Here is an 18,025-nt window from a genome sequence, read left to right on the forward strand (position 1 = left end):
CCCCTGCTTCCTTTTGAATTCCTTTTTCTTCTTGCATCTGCTTGTTTTTCTGTTCTGCTGCCTTGTCAGTTGATTGCTTTGGGAGGAGATCATCACTCATTTTGCTTGTTTCTTCATCCCTTTGTAATTCTGGAAAGACTTTCAGGATGATGCTCTCCTCATGCATCCTGAGGGTTAACTCTCCTTGCTCTATATCCACAATGGCTCTAGCAGTGGCCAGAAATGGTCGACCAAGTATTATGGAGTCACTTCCATTTTCTGAAGAATCCAGGATCACAAAATCTGCCGGATAAATGAACTTGCCAACCTTAACTAAAAGGTTCTCAATCAGCCCTTTAGGATATACTACTGATTGGTCCACCAATTCCAAGGACATCTGTGTTGGTTTCACCTCCTCTATGCCAAGCTTTTTCACTAGAGAATATGGGATTAGATTTATGCTTGCTCCTAGATCACACATCCCCTTGTTAATGAATAGGTTTCCAATAGTGCATGGTAAGAAGAAACCTCCAGGGTCTTCAAGCTTGGGAGGGAGTCCCTTTTTAATGAGAGCACTGCATTCTTCACTGAGCATTACAGTCTCCTTTTCATTCCACTGTCTCTTCTTGTTAATGAGCTCCTTTAAGAACTTGGCATATAAAGGCATTTGCTCCAATGCTTCAGCTAAAGGTATGTTGATCTCCAACTTCTTGAAAGTCTCAAGAAATTTGTGGAAATGCTGATCCTTTGTTTCCTTGTGAAATCTCTGTGGATATGGCAGTGGTGGTGTTGAGCTCTTCTCCACTTGATGCTGTTTTGGAATTGGTTCTTCCCTGATTTGTTCTCCTTTCTTCAAATTCTGTGGCTTGTTGTCTTCCTCTGTGAGTTTTTCTGGGACATTCTTGGTCATCATGTCCTTGTTGATGGCTTCATCATTCTTTGTTGGCTTAGTGTCATTATGCTTGGTTGCCCCTTGGTTACCATCTGTTAACACTTTTCCACTTCTTAGTTGCACAACCTTGCATTCTTCCTTTGGGTTGGGAATGGTGTCACTAGGTAGTGAACTTGATGGCTTCTCAACAGAAATCTGTTTGGAGATTTGTCCAATCTGCCTCTCTAGGTTCTTCATGGAGGCTTCTTGGTTTTTTGTTGTCAATTCTTGGTTCTTCATCAGTTTCTCCATGAGCAGCTCTAGATTAGTGATCCTCTGGGATTCTTTTGAAATTGGTTGGTTTTGGGGTGTTGATGGATGATGATAGGTGTTTTGATTTGTTGGGTGGTTGTTAGGTGGATAATGGTTATAGTTGGGGTAGTTATTTTGTGGTTTTCTGTATGTATTTTGGTTAGTGTTTGGCTGGGGGTTGTGGTTTGTGTTTTTCCAATTGTTCTGACTTGTGTTTCTTTGCCATGGTTGTTGGTTTTGATTATGGTTATCTCCCCATCTGAGGTTGGGATGATTCTTCCAATATGGATTGTAAGTTTCACCATAGACTTCATTTGTTCCAGAATTTTGGTTGTGCATGTATTGGACTTGCTCTTGCTGTTGCTTCTCTTGAGTTTCTTCACTTTGCACCCATGTGGTTGGAGGTTGGCTTGTGGTGCTCACTGCTGCCACTTGCAAGCCATCAATTCTTTTAGCCATTTGCTCAAACTGTTGTTGAATCTGCTGCTGCATCATCTTGTTCTGAGCTAGGATTGAATCCACTCCTTCCAACTCCATTACTCCTCTTCTTTGTGATGGTTGGCGTTGTCTTTGATGAGCAAAGAAATATTGGTTATTGGCCACCATATCAATGAGGTTTTGAGCTTCCTCTGTGGTCTTCATGAGTTGCAAGGAGCCTCCAGCTGAGTGATCAAGTGCTTCTTGAGCTTTAAGAGTGAGTCCTTCATAGAAGTTCTGCAACTTGTCCCACTCCGTGAACATCTCTGGTGGACATTTCCTCAATAGAGCCTTATATCTTTCCCATGCTTCATATAAGTTCTCAGCCTCCAATTGAGTGAACGTTTGAACCTCCGTCTTCAACCTTAGGATTCTTTGAGGGGGATAAAATTTGGCAAGAAACTTGCTCACCAAGTCATCCCAAGTGTTGATGCTTTCTTTTGGAAAGGTCTCTAGCCATTGAGTGGCTTTATCTCTGAGAGAGAATGGAAAGAGCAGCAACTTGTAGCTATCAGGAGGTACACCATTGGTTTTCACTGTGTCACAGATTCTCAAGAAGGTAGACAAATGTTGATTTGGATCCTCCAAAGGCCCTCCTCCAAAAGAACAATTGTTTTGAACCAGAGTGATGAGTTGTGGCTTTAGTTCAAAATTGTTTGCATTGACATTAGGAGGAAGAATGCTACTTCCACAGTGTCTAGCGTTTGCAAATGTGTATGAAGCCAAGACTCTTCGTTGTTGTTGGTTATTGTTGGCTCCTTCTCCTGGTTGATTGGGATCTCCTTCCATCTCTTGGAATTCCTCCTCAGATTCTTCTTCTCCAATAACGTTCTTCCCTCTTTCAGCTCTTCTTATTCTCCGAAGAGTTCTTTGATCAATTTCAGAGAGGATAGGGGAAGATCTTCCTGTACCTGACATACAAACACACAATAATAAACACACAAACCCAGAAAGCTAATGAAACTTCAATCTATAGCTAGAATGAAGTTTTAGTTAGTTTAAGCAAAAATTCAAACAGTTAGTGTGTTAGTAAGAATTAGAATAACAGAAAAGAAAAAGTGCTTAATCTAGACCTCCACTTCACTTAATCATTGTCAATCTATTTCAATCCCCGGCAACGGTGCCAAAAACTTGATGTGCGGAAAATGATCCAACACAAAACTCACCGGCAAGTGTACCGGGTCGCATCAAGTAATAATAACTCACATGAGTGAGGTCGATCCCACAGGGATTGAAGGATTGAGCAATTTTAGTTTAGTGGTTGGTTTAGTCAAGCGAATCAAGTATTGGTTGAGAGATTTGTGTTTAACAGGAAGTAAATGACAGTAAATGTAAAGGGGGAAGGGCAAATTGCAGTAAATTAAAGAGCAGGAAAGTAAACTTGCAGAATCTTAAAGAACAAGAAAGTAAATGACTGAAACTTAAAGTGCAAGAAATGTAAATTGCAGTAACTTAAATGGCAAGAAATGTAAATTTCTTGAATGTAAAAGGGATTTGAGGACTGGGATTGCAGAATCTAAACAAAGAGAAAGTAAATTGCAACAATTAATAGAGCAGAAATTGAATTGGAAGCAATGATAATTCAAACAGAAATTGAAATTAAAATGCAACAAGGTTCACAGAAGAACCAAAAGTAAAATTGGGTCTCAGGTCTCAAGAGACTAGGTAGCAGAGCCTAGATCTCTATTTGCCTTCCTAGATCCAAGTTCTCAAAGCAATTGGTAGACAATTGAAGAAGAAGCAGTAAAAGTAACAGAATTGAAATTGAATTGTGCAGAAAAAGAATTGAAGAGAGTTGAATGGGAATTGAGACAGAATTTCCTCAATTTCTCACACCCAAAACTCAGAAACAGAAGAGTAAAATTGCCCGAGCAAAAATGAGGAAGGAGATCAGTCAATTCTCCCTTAATCCTCTGAACTCTCGGTCAAGTCTCTCAAGAACAATTGCCAAAAATTCAAAGCTCAAAGAGAGTGCAAAATAAGTCAAAAGTTTAAAAGTGAAAGTAAAGGTCCTAATTACAACAAACCAACTCCTATTTATACACTTTCTATTCTTGGATTTTTGGATTTGGATGGGCTTTTGAATTGGTGAAGAAATGAATTAAAATGGGGTTTTAATTTGAATTCTCGGCCCATGAAAAGTTGCTCCCAGGAGGCTGCCCTGCCCTTGTGGAGGGCAGGGCAGGATTTGGTGCATGTTGGTGCGGCTTTGGTGCGGCCTGGTGCATGTTGGTGCGCAAAATGCTGCCCTGCCCGCGCCGAGGGCAGGGCAGGAAAAATTGGTGCGCCAGAATGTGCCACGGTGCGTGCTTGGTGCTGCCAGGATTGTGTGTGGTGCGCCAGATTCACTTTTTGGTGCGCAAGATTTGTGCACCAACCAAATGCTGCCCTGCCCTCGCGGAGGGCAGGGCAGTGTTTCCAAAATGCATTCCCGTGTTCGAACCTGGGCGGACGCACACGCTACATTAATTTCCTTGGTTTCTTGGCACGGCACTCAACCTTAGTTCCTTGCTTCTTCCTTGTTCCGTGTTCGATTCTTGTGGCATGCATGGGTGACATTTTTCCTTTGATTTTCTTCCTTGGTGAGCCCGATACTGCCCTTGTAGAGGGCATGGCAAGGTTCTCTTCTTCTTGGTTCCAAGGCACAATTTTGTGCTCTGCCCTTGTAGTGGGCAGGGCAGAGTTGCCTTCCTTCCTTGGTTCCCTTATGTTGCCCTCCTAGAGGGCAGTGTGCCCTTGTGGAGGGCAATGTTTGCCTCCCCCTTTGCATGCGGCACACTTCCTCTTGCTTTGACCACACTTTCCTTTCCTTGGGCTACACTTCTTAGGCCACGCTTTTCTTTTTCTTTTCTTTTCTTCACCTACAATAAACCAAAACAACCACTCAAAGTATCACTAAATTCAAGAGGCTTATAAATCAATTAAAATTCAATTAAAATTAGCTTAAACCTCATGGATTAACATTAATTTCATGGTGGTTGCTTGATTTAAAGAAGTTGTGCATTTTCACTCCAAATCACTTACTTAAGAAGCAAGAAAGTGCATAAAGACTAACAAAACAAGTGAAATTAGCTTGAAAAATGGGTATATGATGACTTGTCATCAAATGTGATGATTATGTGACGCTCATCATCATTCTCACCTATGAACGAGTGCCTGACAACCACTTCTGTTCTACAAGCAAACAAGGCTCTAATGTTTATCTCTTGGATTCCTGATACACGATGCATGGTTGATCGCCTGACAACCGAGTGCTCGCCTGACAACCGAGCCAGCTATTCCGTGAGATCAGAGTCTTCGTGGTATAGGCAAGAACTGATGGCTGCATTCAAGAGAATCCGGAAGGTCTAACCTTGTCTGTGGTATTCTGAGTAGGATTCAATGATTGAATGACTGTGACGTGCTTCAAACTCCTGAGGGCGGGGCGTTAGTGACAGACGCAAAAGAATCACTGGATTCTATTCCGGCCTGATCGAGAACCGACAGATGGATAGCCGTGCCGTGACAGGGTGCGTTGAACATTTCCACTGAGAGGATGGGAGGTAGCCACTGACAACGGTGAAACCCTTGCATAAGCTTGCCATGGAAAGGAGTAAGAAGGATTGGATGAAGACAGTAGGAAAGCTGAGAGACAGAAGGGACCAAGCATCTTCATACGCTTATCTGAAATTCCTACCAATGAATTACATAAGTACCTCTATCTTTATCTTTATGTTTTATTCATCATCTATACCCATTTGAGTCTGCCTGACTAAGATTTACAAGGTGACCATAGCTTGCTTCATACCAACAATCTCCGTGGGATCGACCCTTACTCGCGTAAGGTTTATTACTTGGACGACCCAGTGCACTTGCTGGTTAGTTGTGCGGAGTTGTGATGAAGAGTTGAGATTGCAATGAGCGTACCATGTTGATGGCGCCATTGATGATCACAATTTCGTGCACCAAGTTTTTGGCGCCGTTGCTGGGGATTGTTCGAGAATGGACAACTGACGGTTCATCTTGTTGCTTAGATTAGGTATTTTTCAGAGTTCTTAAGAATGAATTCTAGTGTTTCAAGGTGATGTTCTTATCATCACCAAAGCTGATTGATTATCATCAATTTAGCTCTTGAATGCAATGTCCTGCTGAAGCTTGGCTATTCATGTCTAATTCCTTTAGACTGAAGCTTTAGACTAACATTGCATGATTCCTGGAATTCTCATTAAGAATTTTGATACCTTTATTTCCTTTTTCACTTAATTTTCGAAAAATCCAAAAAAATTTACAAAATCATAAAAACCAAAAATATTTTATGTTTCTTGTTTGAGTCTAGTATCTAACTTTAAGTTTGGTGTCTTGCATGCATTGTTTATTTGATCTTGGTTCTATTTTCAAGTCAATAGTACAGGGAACTAAAGATTCAGAACATGCAGCAGAGGAATTACACAGAAAAAGCTGGGCGTTCAAAATGCCCAGTGAAGAAGGACAGACTGGCGTTTAAACGCCAGCCAGGGTGCCTGGTTGGGCGTTTAACGCCCAAAAAGGTAGTGCATTGGGCGTTAAACGCCAGAATGTGCACCATTCTGGGCGTTTAACGCCAGGATGGCACAAGGGGGAGGATTTTGTTTTCAAATCAATTTTTTTTCAAGTTTTCAAAGTTTTTCAAAATCAAATCTTTTTCAAATCATATCTTTTCAATCAAATGTTTTCAAAATCAATTTCTTTCCTTTTTCAAAGATACTTGCTTTCAATTGGTGATTTGATTCAACATTTCAAGTATGTTGCCTTTTCTGTTGAGAAAGGTTTAATGTTTGAATCATATCTTTTCTTGATTAGCCAAGTCATTAATTTTAAAATCAAATCTTTTTAAAATTGTTTTCAAATCATATCTTTTCCATCATATCTTTTTAAAAGCATAACTTTTCAATCATATCTTTTTAATCACATCTTTTTCAAAATAGTTTTTAATCATACCTTTTTGATTTCTAATTTCAAAATTTTTTTCAAAAATTACTTGATTTCTTTCCCACTCTTATTTTCGAAAATTAATTAGTATTTTTCAAAAATGTTTTCAAATTCTTTTACTTAATTTTCGAAAAATTTCCTCATCTCTTCTCACATCCTTCTATTTATGGAGTACCACTCCTCCTCAATGCACAATCCGAACTCTATCTGACTAAGTTCGAATTCTTCTCCTTCTTTCTTCCATTTTTCTTTTCCTCCGACACCTCAAGGAATCTCTATACTGTGACATAGAGGATTCCATATTTTCTTGTTCTCTTCTCTTTCATATGAGCAGGAACAAAGACAAAAGCATTCTTGTTGAAGCTGACCCTGAACCTGAAAGGACCTTGAAGCGAAAGCTAAGAGAAGCTAAGGCACAACTCTCTGCAGAGGACCTAACAGAAATCTTCAAAGAAGAAGAACACATGGAAGCCGAAAACAACAACAATGCCAACAATGCAAGGAAGGTGCTAGGTGACTTTACTGCACCTACTCCCGACTTCTATAGGAGAAGCATCTCTATCCCTGCCATTGGAGCAAACAACTTTGAGCTTAAGCCTCAATTAGTTTCTCTAATGCAACAGAATTGCAAGTTCCATGGACTTCCATTGGAAGATCCTCATCAGTTCTTAGCTGAATTCTTGCAAATCTGTGACACTGTCAAGACTAATGGGGTTGACCCTAAGGTCTACAGACTAATGCTATTCCCTTTTGCTGTAAGAGACAGAGCTAGGACATGGTTGGACTCACAACCTAAAGAAAGCCTGGACTCATGGGAAAAGCTAGTCAATGCCTTCTTGGCAAAGTTCTTTCCACCTCAAAAATTGAGTAAGCTTAGAGTGGAAGTCCAAACCTTCAAACAAAAGGATGGAGAATCCCTCTATGAAGCTTGGGAAAGATACAAACAATTGATCAGAAAATGTCCTTCTGACATGCTTTCTGAATGGAGCATCATAGGTATTTTCTATGATGGTCTCTCTGAACTATCCAAGATGTCTTTGGATAGCTCTGCTGGAGGATCTCTTAATCTGAAGAAGACGCCTACAGAAGCTCAAGAACTAATTGAAATGGTTGCAAATAACCAATTCATGTACACTTCTAAAAGGAATCCTGTGAACAATGGGACAAATCAGAAGAAAGGAGTTCTTGAGATTGATACTCTGAATGCCATTCTGGCTCAGAACAAGATATTGACTCAACAAGTCAATTTGATCTCTCAAAGTCTATCTGGAATGAAAAATGCACCAAGCAGTACTAAGGATGCTTCATCTGAAGAAGAAGCCTATGATCCTGAGAACCCTTCAATGGAAGAGGTGAATTACCTAGGAGAACCCTATGGAAACACCTATAATTCTTCATGGAGAAATCACCCAAATCTCTCATGGAAGAATCAAGAGAGACCTCAACAAGGTTTCAACAACAATAATGGTGGAAGAAACAGGTTTAGCAATGGCAAGCCTTTTCCATCATCTTCTTAGCAACAGACAGAGAATTCTAAGCAGAACCACTCTGACTTAGCAACTATGGTCTCTGATCTAATCAAAACCACTCAAAGTTTCATGACTGAAACGAGGTCCTCCATTAGGAATTTGGAGGCACAAGTGGGACAGCTGAGCAAGAAAATTACTGAACTCCCTCCTAGTACTCTTTCAAGCAATACAGAAGAAAATCCAAAAGGAGAGTGCAAGGCCATCAACATGGCCGAATTTGGAGAGGAAGGAGAGGAAGTGAACGCCACTGAGGAAGGCCTCAATGGGCGTGCACTGGCCTCCACTAAGTTCCCCAATGAGGAACCATGGGAATCTGAGGATCAAAATGAGACCATAGAGATTCCATTGGACTTACTTCTGCCTTTCATGAGCTCTGATGAGTATTCTTCTTCTGAAGAGGAAGAGTATGTCACTGAAGAGCAAGTTGCTAGATACCTTGGAGCAATCATGAAGCTAAATGACAAGTTATTTGGAAATGAGACTTGGGAGAACGAACCTCCTTTGCTCACCAAAGAACTGGATGACTTGTCTAGGCAGAAATTACCTCAAAAGAGACAAGACCCTGGGAAGTTTTCACTACCTTGTACCATAGGCACCATGACCTTCAAGAAGGCTCTATGTGACCTAGGGTCAAGTGTAAACCTCATGCCTCTCTCTGTAATGGAGAAGCTAGGGATCTTTGAGGTACAAGCTGCAAGAATCTCACTAGAGATGGCAGACAATTCAAGAAAACAAGCTTATGGACTTGTAGAGGATGTTCTGGTAAAGATTGAAGACCATTACATCCCTGCTGATTTCATAGTCCTAGAGACTGGGAAGTGCATGGATGAATCTATCATCCTTGGCAGACCCTTCCTAGCCACAGCAAAGGCTGTGATTGATGTTGATGGAGGTGAACTGATCATTCAAGTGAATGAAGAATCCTTTGTGTTTAAGGCTCAAGGATATCCCTCTGTCACCATGGAGAGGAAGTGGTGCGCGAAATTGTGAACAATACTTTTCACAACTCTCATAATCCCTGGTCATGAACTCCAAAAACTTGGTGGTTCAATTCCATGGCATTACACAACTTCGCACAACTAACCAGCAAGTGCACTGGGTCGTCCAAGTAATACCTTACGTGAGTAAGGGTCGATCCCACGGAGATTGTTAGTATGAAGCAAGCTATGGTCATCTCGTAAATCTTAGTCAGGCAGACTCAAATGGATATGGTGATGAACGAAAATAACATAAAAGATAAAGATAGAGATACTTATGTAATTCATTGGTAGGAACTTCAGATAAGCGCATGAAGATGCCTTCCCTTCTGTCTCTTTGCTTTCCTACTGTCTTCATCCAATCCTTCTTACTCCTTTCCATGGCAAGCTTGTGTAGGGTTTCACCGTTGTCAATGGCTACCTCCCATCCTCTCAGTGAAAACGATTGCATATGCTCTGTCACAGCACGCGGAATTCAGCTGTCGGTTCTCGGTCAGGCCGGAATAATATCCATCGATACTTTTGCGTCTGTCACTAACGCCCCGCCTGCTAGGAGTTTGAAGCACGTCACAGTCATTCAGTCATTAAATCCTACTCAGAATACCACAGACAAGGTTAGACCTTCCGGATTCTCTTGAATGCCGCCATCAGTTCTTGCCTATACCACGAAGACTCTGATCTTACGGAATGGTTGGCTCGTTTGTCAGGCGAGCACTCGGTTGTCAGGCGATCAACCATGCATCGTGCAATCAGGAATCCAAGAGATATTCACTAGAGCCTTGATTGCTTGTAGAACAGAAGTGGTTGTCAGTCACCTTGTTCATAGGTGAGAATGATGATGAGTGTCACGGATCATCACATTCATCAAGTTGAAGAACAAGTGATATCTTGGACAAAGAACAAGTGGAATTGAATAGAAGAACAATAGTAATTGCATTAATACTCGAGGTACAGCAGAGCTCCACACCTTAATCTATGGTGTGTAGAAACTCCACCGTTGAAAATACATAAGCATAAGGTCTAGGCATGGCCGAATGGCCAGCCTCCCAATGATCTAAGATAGCATAAAACACGAAGATAGCTACCCAGACCTCCTCAATACAATAGTAAAAGGTCCTACTTATAGAAAACTAGTAGCCTAGGGTGTACAGAGATGAGTAAATGACATAAAAATCCACTTCCGGGCCCACTTGGTGTGTGCTTGGGCTGAGCAATGAAGCATTTTCATGCAGAGACTCTTCTTGGAGTTAAACGCCAGCTTTTATGCCAGTTTGGGCGTTTAACTCCCATTTGGGTGCCAGTTCGAGCGTTTAACGTTGGGATTTCTTGAGGTGACTTTGAACGCCGGTTTAGGCCATCAAATCTTGGGCAAAGTATGGACTATCATATATTCCTGGAAAGCCCAGGATGTCTACTTTCCAACGCCGTTGAGAGCGCGCCAATTGGGCTTTTGTAGCTCTAGAAAATTCACTTCGAGTGCAGGGAGGTCAGAATCCAACAGCATCTGCAGTCCTTTTTAGTCTCTGAATCAGATTTTTGCTCAGGTCCCTCAATTTCAGCCAGAAAATACCTGAAATCATAGAAAAACACACAACTCATAGTAAAGTCCAGAAAAGTGAATTTTAGCTAAAAACTAAAAAAAAATATACTAAAAACTAACTAGATCATACCAAAAACATACTAAAAACAATGCCAAAAAGTATATAAATTATCCGCTCATCACAACACCAAACTTAAATTGTTGCTTGTCCTCAAGCAACTGAAAATCAAATAAGATAAAAAGAAGAGAATATGCAATGAATTCCAAAAACATCTATGAAGATCAGTATTAATTAGATGAGCGGGGCTTTTAGCTTTTTGCCTCTGAACAGTTTTGGCATCTCACTCTATCCTTTGAAATTCAGAATGGTTGGCTTCTTTAGGAACTCAGAATCCAGATAGTGTTATTGATTCTCCTAGTAGAGTATGATGATTCTTGAACACAGCTACTTTTATGAGTCTTGGCCGTGGCCCAAAGCACTCTGTCTTCCAGTATTACCACCGGATACATACATGCCACAGACACATAATTGGGTGAACCTTTTTAGATTGTGACTCAGCTTTGCTAAAGTCCCCAATTAGAGGTGTCCAGGGTTCTTAAGCACACTCTTTTTGCCTTGGATCACAACTTTATTCTTTCTTTTTCTTTCTTTTTTCGTTTTTTTTCGCCTCCTTTTTTTTTGTATTCACTGCTTTTTCTTGCTTCAAGAATCATTTTTAATGATTTTTCAGATCCTCAGTAACATGTCTCCTTTTTCATCATTCTTTCAAGAGCCAACCTTCATGAACCACAAATTCAAGTTACATATGCACTGTTTAAGCATACATTCAGAGAACAAGAGTATTGCCACCACATCAAAATAATTAAACTGCTATAAAATTCAAAATTCATGCAATTCTTTTTCTTTTTCAATTAAGAACATTTTTTTTATTTAAGAAAGGTGATGGATTCATAGGACATTCATAACTTTAAGGCATAGACACTAAGGCACTAATGATCACAAGACACAAACATGGATAAACATAAGCATAAAATTCGAAAAACAGAAGAATAAAGAACAAGGAAATCAAAGAACGGGTCCACCTTGGTGATGGCGGCTCTTTCTTCCTCTTGAAGATCCTATGGAGTGCTTGAGCTCCTCAATATCTCTTCCTTGTCTTTGTTGCTCCTCCCTCATGATTCTTTGATCTTCTCTAATTTCATGGAGGATGATGGAATGTTCTTGATGCTCCACCCTTAGTTGTCCCATGTTGGAACTTAGTTCTCCTAGGGAGGTGTTCAGTTGCTCCCAATAGTTTTGCGGAGGAAAGTGCATCCCTTGGGGCATCTCAGGGATCTCATGATGAGTGGGGTCTCTTGTGTGCTCCATCCTTTTCTTAGTGATGGGCTTATCCTCATCAATGGGGATGTCTCCCTCTATGTCAACTCTTACTGAATAACAGAGGTGACAAATGAGATGAGGAAAGGCTAACCTTGCTAAGGTAGAAGACTTGTCCGCCACCTTATAAAGTTCTTGGGCTATAACCTCATAAACTTCCACTTCTTCTCCAATCATGATGCTATGAATCATGATGGCCCGGTCTAGAGTAACTTCGGACCGGTTGCTAGTGGAAATGATTGAGCGTTGAATGAACTCCAACCATCCTCTAGCCATGGGTTTGAGGTCATGCCTTCTCAATTGAACCGGCTTGCCTCATGAATCTCTCTTCCATTGTGCGCCCTCTTCACATATGACTGTGAGGACTTGGTCCAACCTTTGATCAAAGTTGACCCTTCTAGTGTAAGGATGTTCATCTCCTTGCATCATGGGCAAATTGAATGCCAACCTTACACTTTCCGGACTAAAATCCAAGTAATTCCCCCGAACCATAGTAAGATAATTCTTTGGATTCGGGTTCACACTTTGATCATGGTTCTTGGTGATCCATGCATTGGCATAGAACTCTTGAACCATCAAGATTCCGACTTGTTGAATGGGATTGGTAAGAACTTCCCAACCTCTTCTTCGGATCTCATGTCGGATCTCCGGATATTCACCCTTTTTTGAGTGAAAAGGGGACCTCGGGGATCACCTTCTTCAAGGCCACAACTTCATAGAAGTGATCTTGATGCACCCTTGAGATGAATCTATCCATCTCCCATGACTCGGAGGTAGAAGCTTTTGCCTTCCCTTTCCTCTTTCTAGAGGTTTCTCCGGCCTTGGATGCCATAAATGGTTATGGAAAAACAAAAAGCAATGCTTTAACCACACCAAACTTAAAATGTTTGCTCGTCCTCGAGCAAAAGAAGAAAGAAGAGAGTAGAAGAAGAAGAAATGAGGAGAAAGGGAATGGCTTTGTATTCGGCCAAAGGGAAGAGAGATGGTGTTTAAGGTGTGTGAAATTGAAGGAGTGAAGGAGGGTTTATATAGGAGAGAGGGAGAGGGTTGTTCGGCCATTTGAGGGTGGGTTTGGGTGGGAAAGTGGTTTGAATTTGAATGGTGGGGTTGGTGGGGTTTTATGAAGGATGGATGTGAGTGGTGAAGAGAAAGAGGGGATTTGATAGGTGAGGGGTTTTTGGGGAAGAGTAGTTGAGGTGATTGGTGAATGAGAGAGAGAGTGGTAGGGTTGGTGGGGATCCTGTGGGGTCCACAGATCCTGTGGTGTCAAGGAAAAGTCATCCCTGCACCAAATGGCTAACAAAATCACGTTTTGTGCCATTTCTGGCGTTAAACGCCGGGCTGGTGCCCATTTCTGGCGTTTAACGCCAGCTTCTTGCCCTTTTCTGGTGTTTAACGCCAGTCTGGTGCCCCTTTCTGGCGTTAAACGCCCAGAATGGTGCCAGACTGGGCGTTAAACGCCCAACAGCTAACCTTACTGGCGTTTAAACGCCAGTAAGTGCGTCCTCCAGGGTGTGCTGTTTTTCTTCCTGTTTTTCATTCTGTTTTTGCTTTTTTCATTGATTTTGTAACTTCTTATGATCATCAACCTACAAAAAAGATAAAATAACAAAAGGAAATAGTTAATTATAAAACATTGGGTTGCCTCCCAACAAGCGCTTCTTTAATGTCATTAGCTTGACAGAGGACTCTCATGGAGCCTCACAAAAGATCAGAGCAATGTTGGAACCTCCCAACACCAAACTTAGAGTTTGAATGTGGGGGTTCAACACCAAACTTAGAGTTTGGTTGTGGCCTCCCAACACCAAACTTAGAGTTTGACTGTGGGGGCTCTGTTTGGCTCTATTTTGAGAGAAGCTCTTCATGCTTCGTCTCTGGTGCACGAAATTGCAATCACACTCTTGCAACCTCGCACAACTAACCAGCAAGTGCACTGGGTCGTCCAAGTAATACCTTGCGTGAGCAAGGGTCGATCCCACGGAGATTGTCGGCTTGAAGCAAGCTATGGTTATCTTGTAAATCTTAGTCAGGATATCAGAAATTATCAGGATTGATTGTAAAAAGCAAAAGAACATGAAATGGTTACTTGTATTGCAGTAATGGAGAATAGGTTGAGGTTTGGAGATGCTCCATCTTCTGAATCTCTGCTTTCCTACTGTCTTCTCATCAAACACGCAAGGCTTCCATGGCAAGCTGTATGTAGGGTTTCACCGTTGTCAATGGCTACCTCCCATCCTCTCATTGGAAATGTTCAACGCACCCTGTCACGGCACGGCTATCCATCTGTCGGTTCTCAATCAAGCCGGAATAGAATCCAGTGATTCTTTTGCGTCTGTCACTAACGCCCCGCCTTCAGGAGTTTGAAGCACGTCACAGTCATTCAATCATTGAATCCTACTCAGAATACCACAGACAAGGTTTAGACCTTCCGGATTTTCTTGAATGCCGCCATCAGTTCTAGCTTATACCACGAAGATTCCGATTAAAGAACCCAAGAGATAACTACTCAATCTAAGATAGAACAGAGGTGGTTGTCAGGCACATGTTCATAGTTGAGAATGATGATGATTGTCACGGATCATCACATTCATCCGGATTAAGAACAAGTGTTATCTTAGAATCGAAGCAAGCATGATTTGAATAAGAAACAGTAGTAATTGCATTAATCCATCAAGACACAGCAGAGCTCCTCACCCCCAACCATGGGGTTTAGAGACTCATGCCGTGGAATGTACACAAGAAACGTGTAAAAATGTCATGAGGTCATAAGGTATGAATACAATGTCAAATGCTCCTATTAATAGTAAACTAGTCACCTAAGGTTTTACAGAAATGAGTAAATGACAGAAAAATCCACTTCCGGGCCCACTTAGTGTGTGCTTGGGCTGAGCAATGAAGTAATTTCGTGTAGAGACATTTTCTGGAGTTAAACGCCAGCTTTCATGCCAGTTTGGGCGTTTAACTCCAAATTTTATGCCAGTTCCGGCGTTTAACGCTGGAATTTCTGAGGCCGAATTGCTACTACGATTTGGGCCATCAAATCTTGAGCAAAGTTTGGACTATTATATATTGCTGGAAAGCCCAGGATGTCTACTTTCCAATGCCGTTGAGAGCGCGCCAATTGGGCTTCTGTGGCTCCAGAAAATCCACTTCGAGTGCAGGGAGGTCAGAATCCAACAGCATCTGCAGTCCTTTTCAGTCTCTGGATCAAATATTTGCTCAGAACCCTCAGTTTCAGCCAGAAAATACCTGAAATCACAGAAAAACACACAAACTCATAGTAAAGTCCAGAAAAGTGAATTTTAACTAAAAACTAATAAAAATATACTAAAAACTAACTAAAAGGTACTAAAAACATACTAAAAACAATGCCAAAAAGCGTACAAATTATCCGCTCATCACAACACCAAACTTAAATTGTTGCTTGTCCCCAAGCAACTGAAAATCAAAATAGGAAAAAAAAGAAGAGAATATACTATAGACTCCAAAATATCAAAGAAACATAGCTCCAATTAGATGAGCGGGACTAGTAGCTTTTTGCCTCCGAACAGTTTTGGCATCTCACTCTATCCTTTGAAGTTCAGAATGATTGGCATCTATAAGAACTCAGAACTCAGATAGTGTTATTGATTCTCCTAGTTAAGTGTAGTGATTCTTGAACATAGCTAGTGTATGAGTCTTGGCTGTGGCCCAAAGCACTCTGTCTTCCAGTATTACCACCGGATACATACATGCCACAGACACATAATTGGGTGAACCTTTTTAGATTGTGACTCAGCTTTGCTAAAGTCCCTAATTAGAGGTGTCCAGGGTTCTTAAGCACACTCTTTTGCCTTGGATCACAACTTTATTTCCTTCTTTTTCTTTCTTTTTCTTTTTCTTTTTCTTTCTTCTTTTTTTTTCGAAAATTTTTTTTTTCACTGCTTTTTCTTGCTTCAAGAATCAGTTTGATGATTTTTCAGATCCTCAATAACAGTTCTCTTTCTCCTCATTCTTTCAAGAGCCAACAATTTTAACATTCTTAAAACAACAAATTCAAGAGACATATGCACTGTTCAAGCATTCATTCAGAAAACAAAAAGTATTGTCACCACATCAAGCTAATTCAACTAGTTTCAAGGATAAATTTCGAAATCCTGTACTTCTTGTTCTTTTGTGATTAAAGCATTTTTCATTTAAGAGAGGTGATGGATTCATAGGACATTCATAACTTTAGGGCATAAATTTTATTAATTATGAACTAAGAACAAGACTCAAATATAGATATAAGATGAGACTAAAAATAGAAATAGAAAACAAAAAGAAAAACGAAAAAAATAGGCTCCTAATGATAGAGGTTTTCACAGAGTTAGGACTCAACAACCTTGATTTTGAGAAGTGGATGCTCCTTCAGCTTGAGAGGAGAGCTTTTGGCGCTTCATCTCTTGGATTTCACGCCCCTGCTTCTCTTGTTCCTTCAGTAATTTGCAGAGCATGCAGTTCTGATTCTGCTGTTCTTCCTTAAGTTGCTCCATAGTTTCTTGCAACTTGGTGATAGACGCTTCCAGGCTGGCCCAGTAGCCAATTTCAGGAAATTCAAGGAGGAACTCCTGCGCCCTCCTTTTGATAGAGTTGTCTTGCACTTGTCCTTCCATTGACTTCTTGGTGATTGGGTGTTCAATGGGTATGAATTCATCTACTCCCATCTTCACCCCAGCCTCTTTACAGAGCAAGGAGATTAAGCTTGGGTAAGCCAGTTTGGCTTCAGTGGAATTTTTATTTGCAATTGTGTAGATCTCACAAGCAATCACATGATGGACCTCCACTTCTTTTCCAAGCATAATGCAATGAATCATCACTGCCCTCTTGATGGTGACCTCAGAACGGTTGCTAGTGGGCAATATGGAGCGCCCAATGAAGTCTAGCCAACATCTTGCAATTGGCTTGAGGTCTCCCCTCTTGAGTTGGTTTGGGACACCCTTTGAATTGGTTATCCACTTAGTCCCAGGGAGACATATGTCTTCTAGAACTTGATCCAACCCCTTATCTACTCTCACCATCCTCCTATTAAAGGAGTCAGGATCATCTTGCAGTTGAGGTAGTTTGAAGATTTCTCTTATTTTGTCCAGATGAAAGTACATAACTTTCCCTCTGACCATGGTTCTGTAGGTATGGTAAGCGGTTCCAGTCATTCTCTGCTTATCTGTCAGCCACAGATTAGAGTAGAACTCCTGAACCATGTTCCTTCCAACCTTTGTCTCAGGATTGGTTAGAACTTCCCATCCTCTGTTTCAAATTTGCTCTTGGATCCCCGGATATTCATCTTCTTTCAGATCAAATTTAACTTCCGGGATCACTGACCTCAGACCCATTATTTTGTGATAATGGTCTTCATGTTCTTTGGTTAAGAACTTCTCTTGATTCCAAAGATTCTTTGGATTATTCTCTTTCTTGCCTCTTAAATTGGTTTGTTTTCCCTTAGGAGCCATGATATTGATGAATCTTGGCTTAGTGATCACGGAAAAGCACACCAAACTTAGAGGTTTGCTTGTCCTCAAGCAAAAGAAAAGAGAGAAGAGAGGGGGAGGAAGAGGAAATTCGAATGGTGTGGTTGGAAGAGGGGGAACAAACGTGTATTTATAAGGTGGGGAGGGAAGTTTTCGAAAAAAAGGAATTTGAAAGGAGATTTGAAAAGATATGAAAAGAAATTGAGAAAAGGGTGAAATTTTTGAACAATGTTTGTAATTGATTTGAAGTAAATTTGAAAAATGGTTTTGATTTTTGAAGATTTTAAAGTGAATGATGAATGATTGAAGTGTGATTTTGTAGAAAAGTATGGGTAAGAAAAGGAAAGTTTGAAAAAATCTGATTTGAAAACAAAATTGTGGTCCCCCCACCTTGCTGGCGTTAAACGCCCAGAATGGCACCCATTCTGGCGTTTAACGCCCATTTGTTACCCCTTTTGGGCGTTTAACGCCCAGCCAGGTGCCCTGGCTGCGTTAAACGCCAGAAATCCTTTGTCACTGGGCGTTTTTC

At 41.0% G+C, this 18,025-nt stretch overlaps 1 non-coding gene across 1 annotated transcript; it reads right to left on the reverse strand.

Moving 5' to 3' along the window:
• Window positions 1–7,455: 7,455 nt before the first annotated feature.
• Window positions 7,456–7,563, reverse strand: LOC130964916 (small nucleolar RNA R71). The gene has a single exon (XR_009080981.1). It is a non-coding gene; the product is annotated as a small nucleolar RNA R71 (small nucleolar RNA).
• Window positions 7,564–18,025: the final 10,462 nt, after the last annotated feature.

This window comes from Arachis stenosperma, chromosome 2 (genome assembly GCF_014773155.1).
Source record: "Arachis stenosperma cultivar V10309 chromosome 2, arast.V10309.gnm1.PFL2, whole genome shotgun sequence".
Taxonomy (NCBI): Eukaryota; Viridiplantae; Streptophyta; class Magnoliopsida; order Fabales; family Fabaceae; genus Arachis; species Arachis stenosperma.